The sequence below is a fragment of the Eubalaena glacialis genome, chromosome 16 (genome assembly GCF_028564815.1).
Source record: "Eubalaena glacialis isolate mEubGla1 chromosome 16, mEubGla1.1.hap2.+ XY, whole genome shotgun sequence".
NCBI classification, from domain to species: domain Eukaryota; kingdom Metazoa; phylum Chordata; class Mammalia; order Artiodactyla; family Balaenidae; genus Eubalaena; species Eubalaena glacialis.
The window spans coordinates 85346712-85361795 of NC_083731.1; the positions used below are offsets into that span (position 1 = coordinate 85346712).

At 40.0% G+C, this 15084-nt stretch overlaps 1 protein-coding gene across 3 annotated transcripts in view; it reads right to left on the reverse strand.

The window, feature by feature from the left end:
• LOC133076666 (protein POLR1D-like) overlaps nucleotides 1-15084 on the reverse strand; it is a 40546-nt gene that overhangs the window by 15721 nt on the left and 9741 nt on the right. The gene's annotated exons all lie outside the window — the stretch shown is intronic.

A 15084-nucleotide genomic window follows, 5' to 3' on the forward strand; every position in this document is an offset into this window, starting at 1 on the left:
GAGAAACTTTAAAAATGTTTTAAAATGGTTGATAGTTTTGAATACATAAAAATTAAAAAGAAACCTTTTCCATATAGGGGAAGAACACTGAAGAGAAAATTAAAGGCAAAATGATGAACTATATCCATGTTAAAAATGTTCAAACGCACTATTATTCTAAGAAATACTAATTAACCCAACAACGATGAATCTGTTTCTGCCCATCAGTTAGTGAGGGAGTGGAGAAATGGATATTCTTTTCTCTACCAACAGGGACTAAAGCTGACATAACATTTCTGGAGAACAACTGGAAACATGATAAAGAGCCTTAAAAATAAAACATACATGTTGACCTAAAAATTCCACCTTATTCTAAGAAAAATTCAACTAAGTATGCAAAACTATATGTACAAGGATACTCATTCAAAAACTTAACAGCTAAAGAAAAAGAATAGAAAGCTTAAATGGTTACTAAAAAGGGATTGTTTAAATGGCATATCCACATAGCGGAAGATTAGGCAGTCGTTAAAAATGAAGACAAATGCTTGGCACAGAAAGACATTCATAACATGTTAAGTGTATAAATCTGGGAACAAAAGAGTGTTTATAGGATGATTTTATTTTAAATTTATTTACATGTACCTATTGCACAGGGAAACATTTGGAGGGATGTTACCAAAATGATAAGTTTTGGGGAGATTTTTAGTTTTTGTTTGCTTCTCTGCATTTTCTATTTTTTCTAGAGTGAATCTGTACTATTTGTATAATTTTTAGAAAGAGGTTTTTTAAAAGCCTAGAAGACATATTTATCAACCATACTCTGAGACTTTACCACGTATAAGATACTGTGCAAGGTGTCATGGGTAGTAAGATAGGACCATGGTCATCCCTGACTTTAATATTACCTATGATATAGCAATAATAAAGTTAAGAAAAAGAGAGGTATAATGTTGCAAACAACGATAGTCCAAAGACAGAACTATAATTCTAATCACAAAATTTGAAACTGGATAATTATATATTGATTCTATATAAAAACATTTAATTATACTCTTATAGTACTACTCTAGGTACAATTCACATAGTCCTCAATGATATTACCATTCTGTTAGTTTATAAGAATGTTTTATTATGTACTGATTTTTATTTTATCAAAGCATTCATATAGCTTAAAGAGAAAAATATTATTTAAAGACTTATAATGAAATACAGCAGTCTTCTGCATCAGCCTTCCCTACCCACCAAAAAAACCAATTTCAACTCCTTTTTATCTGTTTCTCCTGGTATTCACCTCCATATTTCTAATAGTATTCTTTCAAACTATTTCACCACCCTCTTAATCCTCAACAGATATATCTGGCTATTTTTCTATAATTTACACAAGTTTTAATAAACTCCTGTTAATAGTGAGATCTTTAAAAAAATGCCATTTCAGCTAACTCAGCAGCTGGACACTTTCTAATCCATCCTGGGAGGGCCCACTGATGGGCTGATGAAAAACTGAAACACTGACCAGCTTGTCTGCTTCTTACCCCTGGATTCAATCAGATCAGGTGTCATAGCCCAGCCTCCTGGTGCCGGGAATACTAAGTGCATGTGACACCACATAGCCTTCTTCCATCTCTTTAAAATAATAATACATCCTACGGATGTGATCTGAGGGCTTTGTCTCATAGAGTATTTCAGGGAAAATTTATCCTATCTGGCTCCAAAACAGAGATCCTTCTTCACCCTTATAGATGTAAGCAAAAAAAATCAAAGGGTAAAAATATGCCAAATACACCCCCGCCTTCCCATCAATTAGAGTGGTAGCTTTCAAAAAACAAAAAAACCAACCAGGAAATCAATCATCCTTGGATCCACCCATATGTCCTCTCTCCTGACAACGGATACAGTTAAAAATCATCAGTGAAAGAACTTGCTTGGGCAGTTCCCCAGTTATGAACAAACTGTGTATCAGTTACAGATGAACTAGAATGCATTTTTCCATAAAAACTGTTAAAACGTTTGCCCAGCTTTCTGGACATGCCTACGAAAGCCAGTTTGTGTCACGATACAGTTGGAGTGCCGTACATCTGCAGGAAACAATACTCGGTCAAGAACCGTGCCGAGATCCTGAAGTCCTAGTCTACGCACCTTCCAGAGTGTGAAGTTGGACGGGGATTCTTCTGTAGTTGTGATTTCACTGAACACTGTCTCCAGTGCTGTTCTTAACTTTCTCCGCCGTGATTAAGGATACCTTCTGACTTACAACGACAGCCCAAGAGAAAAGAAGGTGTAAGTACGAGAAAGACTGCCTGGGGTGAACCAGTTCGCCAGTGATGAAAGGCGGTGACAGGTCAGGAGCAGACAGGGCAGAACCCAGGCCCAGCAGACTGCCTGCGACTGAGGCGTTTGTTACTGTTTGGACAACTCATGTTGGCACGAGCTTTACGGTTTACAAAGCACTGTCCCATCTGAACATGACAACGTAGTCTTCACGACCAGTGTTCAGATGAGGAAGGAGGTACTGGGGACACTGAGAGTGGGGGGGGGAGGAACAAAACAAAACAAAAGGACCCGTGGGTTTAAGGCTACCTGCCCTCCATCTTCCTATCATACTTCCCCTCTCCTCCACAAACATCTGCACGGCAAGTCCTGCAGGAGCCGTTTCCTCGTTATCGTTAAAAGGCAAAAAATAAAGTAAATGCAAAAGGAAAAAAAAAAAAAAAAGCGCTGACAGAGTTGCCACTGCTTCCGCACTCATTCAAGGAGAACTGGAGAGGCAGAGGAACGGAGGGCTGCTCAGACTTGGTCCTAAGAATGTGGAGCATTCGCTGCGTCCCACCCACACTCTGCACGAGCTCCTTCTGCAGGGCTTTCCTTCCAAATAGCAAAACAGCTTCTAGCAATCATGTGCTTTGTCCTTGAAATAACAACGTCACCTTCAAAATCAACAGGAAAAAAAATTAGAAAGTCAGGTAGTTTTCCTCACTCCTGTAGCCTCTGTTGTTTTTTCTGGAACTCTCGCTAGTGAATTCTCGGTAAGGAAATAACAAAGTCAGTTTCTACCACACATTACCACAGAGGCTAGGTACTTAAATTATCAAAGATTATGAAACATCGGCATCATGAAACAAGATAGTTTTTAATGAGGTTGTGAAACAGAAGTGTAAACTGCAATTAAAATACAGGAAAAGCAAACAGTAGAATATATAAGAACTAAGTGCAACAAGGACTTGAACAATTAAATTTCAGACACAAATTTAAGTACCATAATTTTTATGCTTAGATCCTTTAAGCATCTTAAAGGTTTCTTTGTAAAACAAATCCATTGTATTAGAATAGACAGTCCGGTGCAAACAAGAAGTCCCAGAAAGCCAGGTCATTAAGCAGACAGTTTCCTGGGCACAGGCACAAGCTACAATCGATTTTCAATGATCCATGTGTGTATTATCCACAGCCAATTTTCCATCCTAGCTCAGCTTCTTCAGGCCTGCCTGTTCACCCCATTAGCCAGCTGGTATATGCTTGTAGAACGTAAACTGATCATTAATAGCAGCTTAAATAAAACCTGAGTGGGAACACAAATCTGGTGCAAAATCGCCTTAAAATCCAAAGTCAAACAAATTAGTTTTGAGTTATCTGGGTCTGTGGTCCTTTATACTCACATAAATCAACTGAGCGTTAACTATATCAGTATAGCGACGGGGTAGCAAGGTATTTAAGGCAACTAAAATGAAACAACAGAAATTAAATAATGAAGAACACAAGAAAATGAGATTTTTAAAGAAATAATATCAGAGAAGCTAAATATCAAGTAATTGCTCAAAAAAGACCTCAACATATACTTTCTTGAGAAATGGTGAAGGAAAGTGCTATGGACTCAATGTTTGTGTCCCTCCCTCCCCAAACTTAGATGTTGAAATCCTAGCTCTGATGTAATGGTATTAGGAGGTGGGGCCTTTGGGAGGTGATTGGTGCCCTTATAAAGGAGACCCCAGAGAGCTCCTTCCTCCCTTCTGCCTCGTGGGGACACAGGGAGAAGATGGGCCCTCACCAGACACCGAATCTGCTGGCAACTGGCTCTCAGACTTCCCGCCTCCAGAACTGTTAGAAATAAATGTTTGATGTTTAAACCACTTAGTCTATGGTCTTTTTATTACAGCAGCTAGACAGCACATTCGCGGGCCTTAGCTTTGCTAGTCCAGAAGCCCAATTTGGCCAGGACAGCGGCTGGACGGCAGCACTGTATCTGCCGTCATGTGCGTAGCGAGCTCTGCCTGGGCTGCACCCTGCCCAGGGCTCTCCCTGCAGCCACGTCCTCACCACTGGACGCTCAGGTCAGAGATCACCTTCTCCACCAGCCCTTCCTCATCTCCCCGCCGGTGCCTCATCAATAGATATTATAAAACCACCCTTTTCTTTCAGGCCCGTGTACCATACTTCTAAATATATATATTTAAGTTACATTTAAAAATCATTAAATAAAATATACTCATTCCTCCTACCATGACAAATACACCTTCATTGCAATAAAAATTTAAATGTGTAAACTCTGTATGGTGATAGATGGTAACTAGACTTGTCGTGGCCATCACTTTGTAATGTATAAAAATATAGAATCACTATGTTGTACACCTGAAGCTAATATAAAATTGTAAGTCAGTTGTACTTCAAAAAGATGTGTAAAGCTATGATTTTAAAAATTTAAGTTAGCAAAATATGAGATAATAGAATTAACTCCCTGCACACATTGATTATTCTCTTAATGGGTTGGTAATATTTAGATGAATACATAAAGACACACAAAATTTATATATATCTTTATTCCATAAAATTTATTTTCTTGCCTTTATTTCAGCAAAATCACTAATCATATTGTTATGATCAAGATTTTCATATAAAGTAAGTTCTATGGACTGTAATAATCTAAAGTATTAAAAAACAAAATGTAACTGTATTCAACATGGACCAAATTTTAATATATTGTCAAAATGTAAATTAACATAAATGTAAAAAATTGAAAACCTAAATTTTGAATGTTTTAAGGTTTCCCTGTAGATTAATGAATCAGTAACAAACTTCCTGTATGTTCTCTAAGACCTACACATATACAAATGTATGAGTAATCTGATTGAACATTAAATGTTAGTCTCCAAGTATAACTATTCCTCATACTGAACTAAGTCATGAGAACCTCCAGAACATTGAACTGAAATCCTAAGACAAGCAAGCAAAGGGAAGCTTAGCTCTACTGGGAAACAATATTTCTTTATGGCAAAACCTCCTGCACTCACGCTGAAAAGAAGGTTTTGACAAGTTAATGTGTCTTTTTTCTTCCGAACACTGCGCGGCTCACATCCTTCCTGGACTCTGAAGCAGTGTGCGCTCTGACGTCAACAGGGCACAGCCCCCCATCGCCACGGACCCCACAGTTTCCTTTCATTCAGGGACGCAGGTCAAAACAAGAGAAGGGTGTTTCCTGGGCTAGGAACTGCACTGACGGAAGATCTGCACGTGTTTGTGACACATGGGGCTGCCCAGGTTCAAGGAAACTCTCCTTTGAATATCGATATAATAAGCACTTAATATGCACCACTGGGGATATGATGAAAAATAATGATGGCAGCAGTACCTATGTGCCATGTATCTTACACTTAATCCTCACAACTCCTCGAGGTAACTACTATTTCATTGATAAGGAGAAAATAAGAAAGAGTGAAGAAACTGGGGCTGGGATGTGAACCCGGGCAGTTGACTTTTAACTGACCCTGACACTACAGTTCTGGTGAAGGCGAGACCCCAGCCTCGACACAGCTGAGCCCCGTGAGAGGAAGGCAACGGGAGGGCTGGCAGCACATTTTACTGTGATTATTTGCAGTCACGACAAGACCGCTGTGGTGAAGGCAGAACTCCCGTCGCTTCACCTGGACTTGGACAGTCTCAAATGTCCACAGCTACCCATCCTGCGTGACCTCTGAGGGTGGGTTATTATTACAGCGAGATGACTTCTTCAGGTAATACGTGGGCTGACTTCTATTAGTTTAGCTCTTAGAGGGAAACCTTATCTCTCAGGTCATAAAACACCTCACCTGAGGAATGACCTCATAATGAAGTCACCTCACTGTCAAAGTAGTAAGTATTTCTACAAATATTTATTCTTCAATCCCGATTAAGGAGCCACACATAGAAAATACAATGATTCATTTTCAGTTCATATTAAAAGACCTAGTTAAATGTGCCACGGTAAATTGTGTATTGTGAAGACAAGCAACTCTTACTGAAAAAACTTTGTGCAGATGGGGTGGGGATGGCAGAGAACTACCTTAGAAGATAGTAAACTCTAAATAGAAAAGCCTGTGAATTATACCATTGCCAGGAACAACGTGTCTGTCTGATAGGTCAATTAAGTTTAAAAGTATATAAAGTATATAGATGCCTTACTAAAAGATCAGTTGGGAGAAGTAAACTCAGTCAAAGAATATAAGGTCAAAATAATTATTGAGGTCTCTTACTCCATGAAAGCATTTTGTTATCTCTTTATAAAATTCAAACTCTCACCAAATAGCTGTTCGAAATGCAAAAAGGAAAAAAATCACAACGATTGAACAAAAGGAAACATTGCGATAGAAAGCCTCTAAGGTTCGCCTCCACAGCCTTCTTCAATGAGGGCTGACGCCTGGTGCACTGCCCTTTGGTAAACACACCACACACCAGAAAAGCCACCTCGCCCATAGCGTGGTCTGTAAATCACTCTTAATCCTAAAAGAGCTTTACTTTATACCAGAGATCTGCGGGTTTCTGCAGACTGTCCTAAAGGACCCTTCAGAGCTCTTGGATCGCAGCCCCAGGGACGCCCTGTTCAGCAGAAGGCCTGGTCAGCCCGCTGAAGCCGTTTCCTTCAGCTGTGTCAAGGCTGCAGCAGTCTGCTGAAAACAAGGCATCCACCCCATGTACATCTCAGTGTCTGATTCATCAAATGATTATAAACTATACTTGGAGCTAAGAGCCAAGGAATGGGGAAAATATAGAATATTCCAGAATGTGTAGGATTTCCTAATCAATTCATGCTCTTTAAAAAGTGTTTTCCTTTCAACTGCATTAAGCAATGTTGAACCCAGGAAGAAAACATACTGGTGCTTCTAATTCTTAGAAGTCCCGCAATACGCAACGAGATGGGAGGAAGAGAAAGCCTGTGTTCCTTAGCGACCAGCGCAGGTTCAATGGCTGCCTGGGGGCCTCTCAGTACAGGGCAAGAGACGACGAAACAGAGGGCGCAGCCCCCCGCAGCCCCCACTGTGTGCACCTCCAGACCCAGCCTCATCTTGAGCGCCAGGAGAGTCCTGTCTTCCACACTCTAGGTATCAAGGGGTACTTTGAGAGGGATGGTAGTTTCCCCTACAAAACTGGCTGGGAGAGTTTCTGAAAAAAAATAGTACATATACACACAGACAACATTTTCTACCTCAGTCATTAAATACAAGAATTTACTATACAAAATAATTTATTGAAAACAACCAGTAAATTCTTGACTCTTTGTAAACTATTTAGCGTCAAGTTTCAAGTTGTCTTTCAGCGGCTAATGCATATGACAATGAATTTAAGAAGGACAAGGCAATTTTCAATCCCATTTTCCAATTAAAAAAAAAATCTTAGTTAATATACATACAAGTGCTTTGGGGAAAAAATTCTACATTTCTATAATGTAGTTAATGGAATTGAGCAGTTCGACACACACACACAGACTTGGGGAGTAGTGTCTCTTTGAGGAAAATGTTTATAAAAGTTCAGAGTTCTACTGAACTTAGATGGCTCACGGAACAAGTCAGCCAAAACTGCACAACTGTGCAAGCAAGGTTGTACCTTTACTTATAAAGACCCGAGATGCTTCCCTCGTAGCTGGCAGAAGTCATAGACTCTGTTGCAATGCAAACATCCTTACAGATGCTGAATTCAACAGCACAGGAGGGACCGCTAGAAAGGCTGCAGAGATGGCCAAAGGGTAGGAACCAGCACATGGGGACTAATCGCCACAGGAGGAAAGCCCAAAGCGTGGAAAATTCCATTACTGATTAATCCAGTCTTTAGGTTTATATCATACCATGCAAACAATACATCAACTGCCAAAAGAAAGAATCCAGAGAGAATAATATCAATTGGTGATTTTGGCATCAGAAACCAGCTGCAAGACAGTCAAGAACTAGTGAACTCTTAAGTCCCACTTCATTATTCAGACTTGTAAATTACTTACAAGTGGTGGTGTTAGCCAAGAAGGGAAATATGAAAGCATGTTCTGGAGCAGATGTTTCACTGTACATTTTACAAAAGATCAAAACACTTACCACAATCCTCTCCTGTCCCTTTTTACTGCTATGCTTTAAGTAGCTGCACATATTAGAATCATCTTGTCTACTACAGAAATACCGTCCATCCTTAGGGATGGAACAGCACCTGCCCTTTAACTGGACGGAGCAGTGCTAATGAAGAGTTTAGAACTGTGTTGAAAATGGAATAGGTACCCAACTGAGACAGCAGGGAAAATTCTGAGAGACAGATCGTGCTGATTATACAAACAGCATCATTTGGCCTGCTCCCAGGGTGTGATAATATGCTTACAAAAAAAGGGCGCTGCATTTTCAATACAAATGTTCAGGACCACACTTTCACAGCTCATCTGAAGTATCAACCCCCTAAATTCACAATTCTCCCTTAGCATTTGCTTGATAGAAATCGGGCCATATGCTAAACTTCTGTATTAATTCCTACACATTCAGTGTTCCCAGAGAGGCCTCAAATCCAAGTATTTACAAGGCTCTTTTTACTATAATAGTTAAGGAAAGAAACCAAAATGAATTAAAATGTTCAGGTAAAGATCCATTAAATATAATACTGTATTATGAAAATGTAAGGGAAATTTCCTGTTAGAGGTCATCTAATTTAACATTATCATATAAAGCCAAGGAAATTATGGTTTAGAGAGGTTAATAACTTGCCTAAAACTGAATAGTTACCTGACTGTTTTTTGGGGGGCAGGGGGAACATTTAATTCACAATTATATTTCTTCTTCCCCCCCCCAGAACCTGGATGGCATGTTTCAGTCATCCTGGGGAGAAATTAGGAGGGGATAGACCATAATTATGATACTTCAGCCCAAGGTCATTACCTTTGGAGTATAACACTGCAAGGACCAGCATTACAGTGTGTCTAAAACCGTGTTAGGAATCACACTAGAAGACCCCACCCAGTGATGGTTTACGGGAAACTGGGTCCTGGCTGCATTCAGGGGTAGTGTAACTGAAACTCAGCCTGGAAAATGTTACTTGAAATAATTTGCTGTGATTGCTTAATCATATAAAAATGAAAACCTATATAAAAGTACCTAAATTATTAACTTCAAAGCAGGATAGAGCCAAAGCTTTTACTATGGAAACTGTGCTTTATGTTGGAGAACAGTGTGGGACAGTGGGAGCCAGCTCCACTAGCCACCTGGGTGCTCTGGGCAAGTTCAGTACCTTCTCTGAGTATGTTTCCTCTCCGTAAAATGAGACTGAGCCCTGGCTCACAGATGCACGGCGAGGACTGAAAAAGATGAGAGGTGTAGAGGGCTTTCTTTGCATCGATGTTTCTTGGGAGGGACAAGGGTTCATTTAGGTATCTGAATTTGCCAAAACAAAACTTTTTTTAATCTCAGTATCTCCTCCTTTCATTTATACTGTAAAGAAAAACTTGTAGAATGTTAATTTTTATCTGTTGCATAATTGTTTTGATGAAAAGCTGAGGGATTATTTATCAGTGCAAATAATATAAAGGAAATTCTATCTTCCTATGGTTAAGTCAGAGGAAATTTCCTGTATATCATGTACCTGATATCAAAATAATCAGCCTGCTTGACAGAGTTTACCGAATCCTCTGATGAAACTGAGTGAGATTTTAAGGAGCTAACAGGGAGATGGGCAGAGACCCAGTCAGAACAGAATTGCCTCACACTGCCATGACCTATGAAATACATGATCAGAAACAAATTATATGAAAGCATCCTATCTCATATGCACAAAAAGAAAGCCAGTGGTCCTGGCTCTTTGGCTTTTCAAACAGTTGTGTTCATTCGGGAACTAGGTCTGCTCCGTGCAAAGTCGGCAGCTGGGCAACTGCCTGGTGGATGTGACCAATACAGGGACAAGCTCTGGAAAGTTCAAGCTTCAGAGCAGAATCTCTCACCTGAAAAGTTCAGACTGAGTAGAATTACCTGATACTTGTTCTACTTTTATACATTCTCTACCACATCTCTTGATACTCTTAGAAGAGGGATCCAGCAGTTCCCACTTCCTAGGTTTGAACCAAGGACATGTTCAAGTCACCTTAGGAAAATGAGGAAGCGGCCACAATGCAGTGGAGAGAGGAGGATCCCAGTTCTGCCCTTACTGACTGTGATTATTCTTGTCATCTTGGTTACACCATCTGTAAAGTGAAGATATTTCTACTACCCTTTCAGAGTTTGTATGGGGATCAAACACAATCATATATATAATTACTTTGTAGCTATAAAGCACTGAACAAATGTATTATCTTAAGAAAAATTTTAAATGGGTCTATAGTATCAATTGTTATATTGTTAACTAAAACACAAAAATACCGTATAATAGTATGTATCGTGTACACAGTGATTAAGAGCAGAACATATGCTCTCACCGACCCTCAGAAGGACCTTTTCAGTTACTGTCTCCTTTGTATGTGTTAGACCACTAAGGCTTAGGGAGGCTGCCTCGTCCAGGGGCAAACCGTCAGGGGACACCTGATCTGACCTGGACATCTCTGAGTCCTCTCAGCTCACACACACCCTTACTTTATCCCGTCCGGGAAGATGTCTTCTACATTTTGAGGATGATCAAGTGCTGCTTTGGCATAACATCGATTAAAAAGTTAATGTATTTAAAGATGATGTCAATGAAGTTTAATAATATGGAAAATGATATTTTCATGAAGCGACTATTAGTAAGCCTATATCTAGGTTCTTGACCAGATAGTCTGTAACTCAGTGACTCTTTTCTTGGTTAAGTTTTATAGAAAACAGTCCCATTTCCAACATGTTTCAGCCTGAATTTAGAAATAAACAAGGATTACTGGTCGATAGTTTCGTCTCTCAAACTGAACTCTCTGGAGCACACGCTCTGGCAAAGTTTTCCTGTCTTCCTGCAGGGGGTAACACAGGCAACATCATGGACATAGAAAGCCGAACCTCAGGGGTCAGGCTGTCTTGGGTTCATGTCCACTCACTAGCCGTACAGCCTCAGGGCGGTTACTTAACTTCTCCAGGCCTCAGTTTCTTTCTCTATCAATGGGAAAAACATCATCTGCCTTGAAGGAGGTGTAAACTGGTTTGTCCACCTGGCTGGTCTTCTTACTTCCCAGTCTCAGTTGCGTGTCTGCGTCTGGCTAGCAATAAGCCCAGCAACAAGCCCAGCTGGATTCTTCATGTCCGGGCTTGTTCTGAAGCACACTGCTCTCAGCTGGCGACCAGCTTATTACAACACGAAAACAGACAGGGAACCTTTGGCGTGCTCACTGCAAGTCTGGGCAGCAGGCAGTGACGCACCTGCAGGCTGATACTCCCAAAGACTGACATTTTCAGCAGAATAGTTTCTTTCTTTTCTCGTCCAGTTTTATTGGGATATAACTGACATACAGCACTATATAAGTTTAAGGTGTGCAGCATAATGATTTGATTCACATACATCATGAAATGAGGACCACAGTAAATTCAGGGAACATCCATCCTCTCATATAGATGCAACATTAACGAAATAGAGAAAAAAATTTTCCCTTGTGATGAGAACTCTTTAGGATTTACCCTCTTACCAACTTTCATATATAATGTACCACAGCGTTAACTGTATTGATCGTGTTGTACATCACATCCCTAGTTCTTATTTATCTTATAACTAGAAGTTTGTACCTTGACTACCTTCATCCAGTTCCCCCTCCCCTCACCTCCTGCCTCTGGAAACCACAAATTGGATCACTTTTTCTATGAGTTTGTTTGTTTGTTTTTGAAGTATAATTGACCTACAACACTGTTATTTCCTGGCATAAACACAGTGATTTGATATTTTTATACATTTCAAAATGATCACCATGATGTCTAGTTGTCGCCTGTCACCATACAAAGATATTACATAATTATTGATTATATTCCCCACACTGTACATTTCATACCTGACTCATTTATTTTGTAACTAAAAGTTTGTACCTCTTAATCTCCCTCACCTATTTCTCTCCTTTCCCCAGCTCCCTCCTCTCTGGCAGTTATCTGTTTTTTCTCTCTATCTATGACTCTGTTTCTGTTTAGTTATGTTTGTTCATTTGTTCTGTTTTTTAGATTCCACATAAGTGATTTCACACAGTATATGTCTTTCTCTGTCTGACTTATTTCATATTACCTTCTGGGTCCATCCACGTTGTTGCAAATGGCAAGATTTCATTCTTTTTTATGGCTGAGTAATGTTCCGTCGCGTACACATACACACATCTTCTTTATCTGTTCATCTATCGCTGGGCACTTAGGTTGCTTCTATATCTTGGCTATTGTAAATAATGCTGCAATGAAATAGGGGTGCATGTATCTTTTTGAATTAGTGTTTTTGTTTTCTTTGGATAAATACCCAGGAGTGGAATTGCTGGGCTGATGGTAGTTCTATTTTTAATTTTTTGAAGAAACTTCATACTGTTTTCCACGGTGGCTGCACCAATTGACATTCCCACCAACAGTGTGGGAGGGTTCCCTTTCTCCACACCCTCACCAGCACTTATTTCTTGTCTTTTTATAACAGCCATTCTGACAGGTGTGAGGTGATATCTCATTGTGGTTTTAATTTGCATTTCCCTGATGATACGTGTTGTTGAGCATCTTTTCATGTGCCAGCAGCAGAGTAGTTTCTAATCATAAGGCTCTAGAACCCCCATTTTTTCCCATCCATTTAATGACAAAGTACAGCCTTTGCCATGAAAACAAATAAACAAAAAACAGGAAAACGACTGTAGAACCAAGTCCTGAAGGCTTAGATTCCAAGCTCTGATGGAGAACATAAATCCAACTCTTTTACTTTGATAGACACTGAACTTGATGATGATACTCTTTTTTCTTCATCTTCAGGGAATGAGATGATAATTGACACTTATATCCCCAATTAAATATTAATCACTTTCGAATAAAAACCCTGTTAAGTATTGTAAACACCAGGATTTATGCTTAAGTATGCAGAACAGAGTCAGCAAGCAAATCGGGATCTGAAATAACTTTAGATGAGGAATCTCAATGATACGTAATCCTTATCTTGAAATCTAAGCTCCAATTAAAATTCATTCTGAAATCACATATAATTTACCAAGTATGGTGGTGAGAAATTAGAGTTGTGGACCAAATCCTCTGAGGATCCAAGAGAAAACCGAAGAGTCTGTGCATCTTATTGTGGAGCTAATGTGATGAAAATGGCGTAACAGATGTCAAATTATAGAATGCTTCATTTAATTCTCTGTTTGGTCTTAATGATATGCTGACTTACAGTAAGAAATATATGTTTGGTTTTCCTCCCATTCCTGACACAGAGCTCCTAAAACAATGGGAATTTCCTAATTGATGAGAGCTATAAAGCTGTCTTTTGTTATGTTGATGACGTGACTTTAGGGAAAGCTCTGGGTAACCGAAGGATGGGGGCTGGTCGCCAGGATAACCAACCGCGTGATTAGAGAGTTGGAACTTTCAGTCCCATCCGCAGACCTCTGGGGAGGAGAAAGGGGCTAGAGATTGAGTTCCACCACCAATGGCAATGATTTAATCAATTATGCCTGTGTAATGAAGCCTCCATAAAACCCCAAAAGGACAGGGTACAGAGAACCTCCGGGCTGGTGAGTGCGTGGAGATTTGAGGAGAGGTGGTTGCCCAGAAAAGGCATGGAAACTTCACACCCCCTCCCACAGACCTTGCCCATGCACCTCTTCATCTGGCTGTTCATCTGTATCCCTTATAATAAACTGATAAAAAGTAAGTAAATGTTTCTCTGAATTCTGTGAGCCACTCTAACAAATTAACTGGGCCCAGGGATGAGGTCATGAGAACTTCCAATTTATAGCCAGTAGGTCAGAAGCACAGGTAAAATAACCTGGATTTGCAGCTGGCATCTGAAGTGGGGTTGGGTAGGTGCAGTCTTGCGGGACTGAGTGAGCTCTGATACTATCTCCAGGCAGACAGTGTCAGAATTGAATTGCTTGACGGATTGCTTGATGGTGTTGGAAAACGCACACTGGAGACCTTTATGAGCTATCAGGCCATATACAGACTGGGATTTCTGATAATTTCCAACCAAAACAAAGTTCATTTTCAATGGCAAAATAAAACTATGCGACTCTACATCAGTTCACCCTATTAGATTTTATTTTTTGAAATATTATTGTCCAGTGAACTCCCCAAATCTGAAACCATGCAGTAGGTATGTAAAGTAGAGCAGGTGCTCACAAAATCAACAGCGGCTGCCTTGGGGGTCAGTGCTTATGACCATGAGATGCACTCAATGGGAACCACTTCTGGCCTTTCAGATCCAAATAAAACAACATAGCCAACTTTTCTCAGCTCAGGTGACTTCTCTGGACTCCCCTACCACCTGGTCGATAAATGTGTAAGATCTGAGTGGTTCCTACTGTGCGGGATACTTGGTTGGGACTCCATCTCTGCCTGCTCTGGTCATGACCACCTTTTGCCTAGTGAACTCCTCCCTGTGGGTCCCAGCATGTTGTCATCTCCATGTGGACAGAGTATGCAGCTAAAGACATACAACTAACTACAAACTTGTGGTTTTCAACCCCAAAGCTTACAGAATAGTTATTTCAGCATTACAAATTCAAATTCAGCTCTTAGGATATTCAATTAAAAAATACAGAGTGTCCATCTTCTATTCATTCATGTGATAAATATTTTTTGAACACCTACTATGCTTCAGGCACTGCTCCAGCGGCTATAGAGACATCGGTGAACACACAGACAAAAGTCTCTGCCCTCATGGAGCTTATGTTATAGTATGTGTGTGTGGCAGGGGTGGGGGAGGAATAGATAATATAGAATAAATGCAATA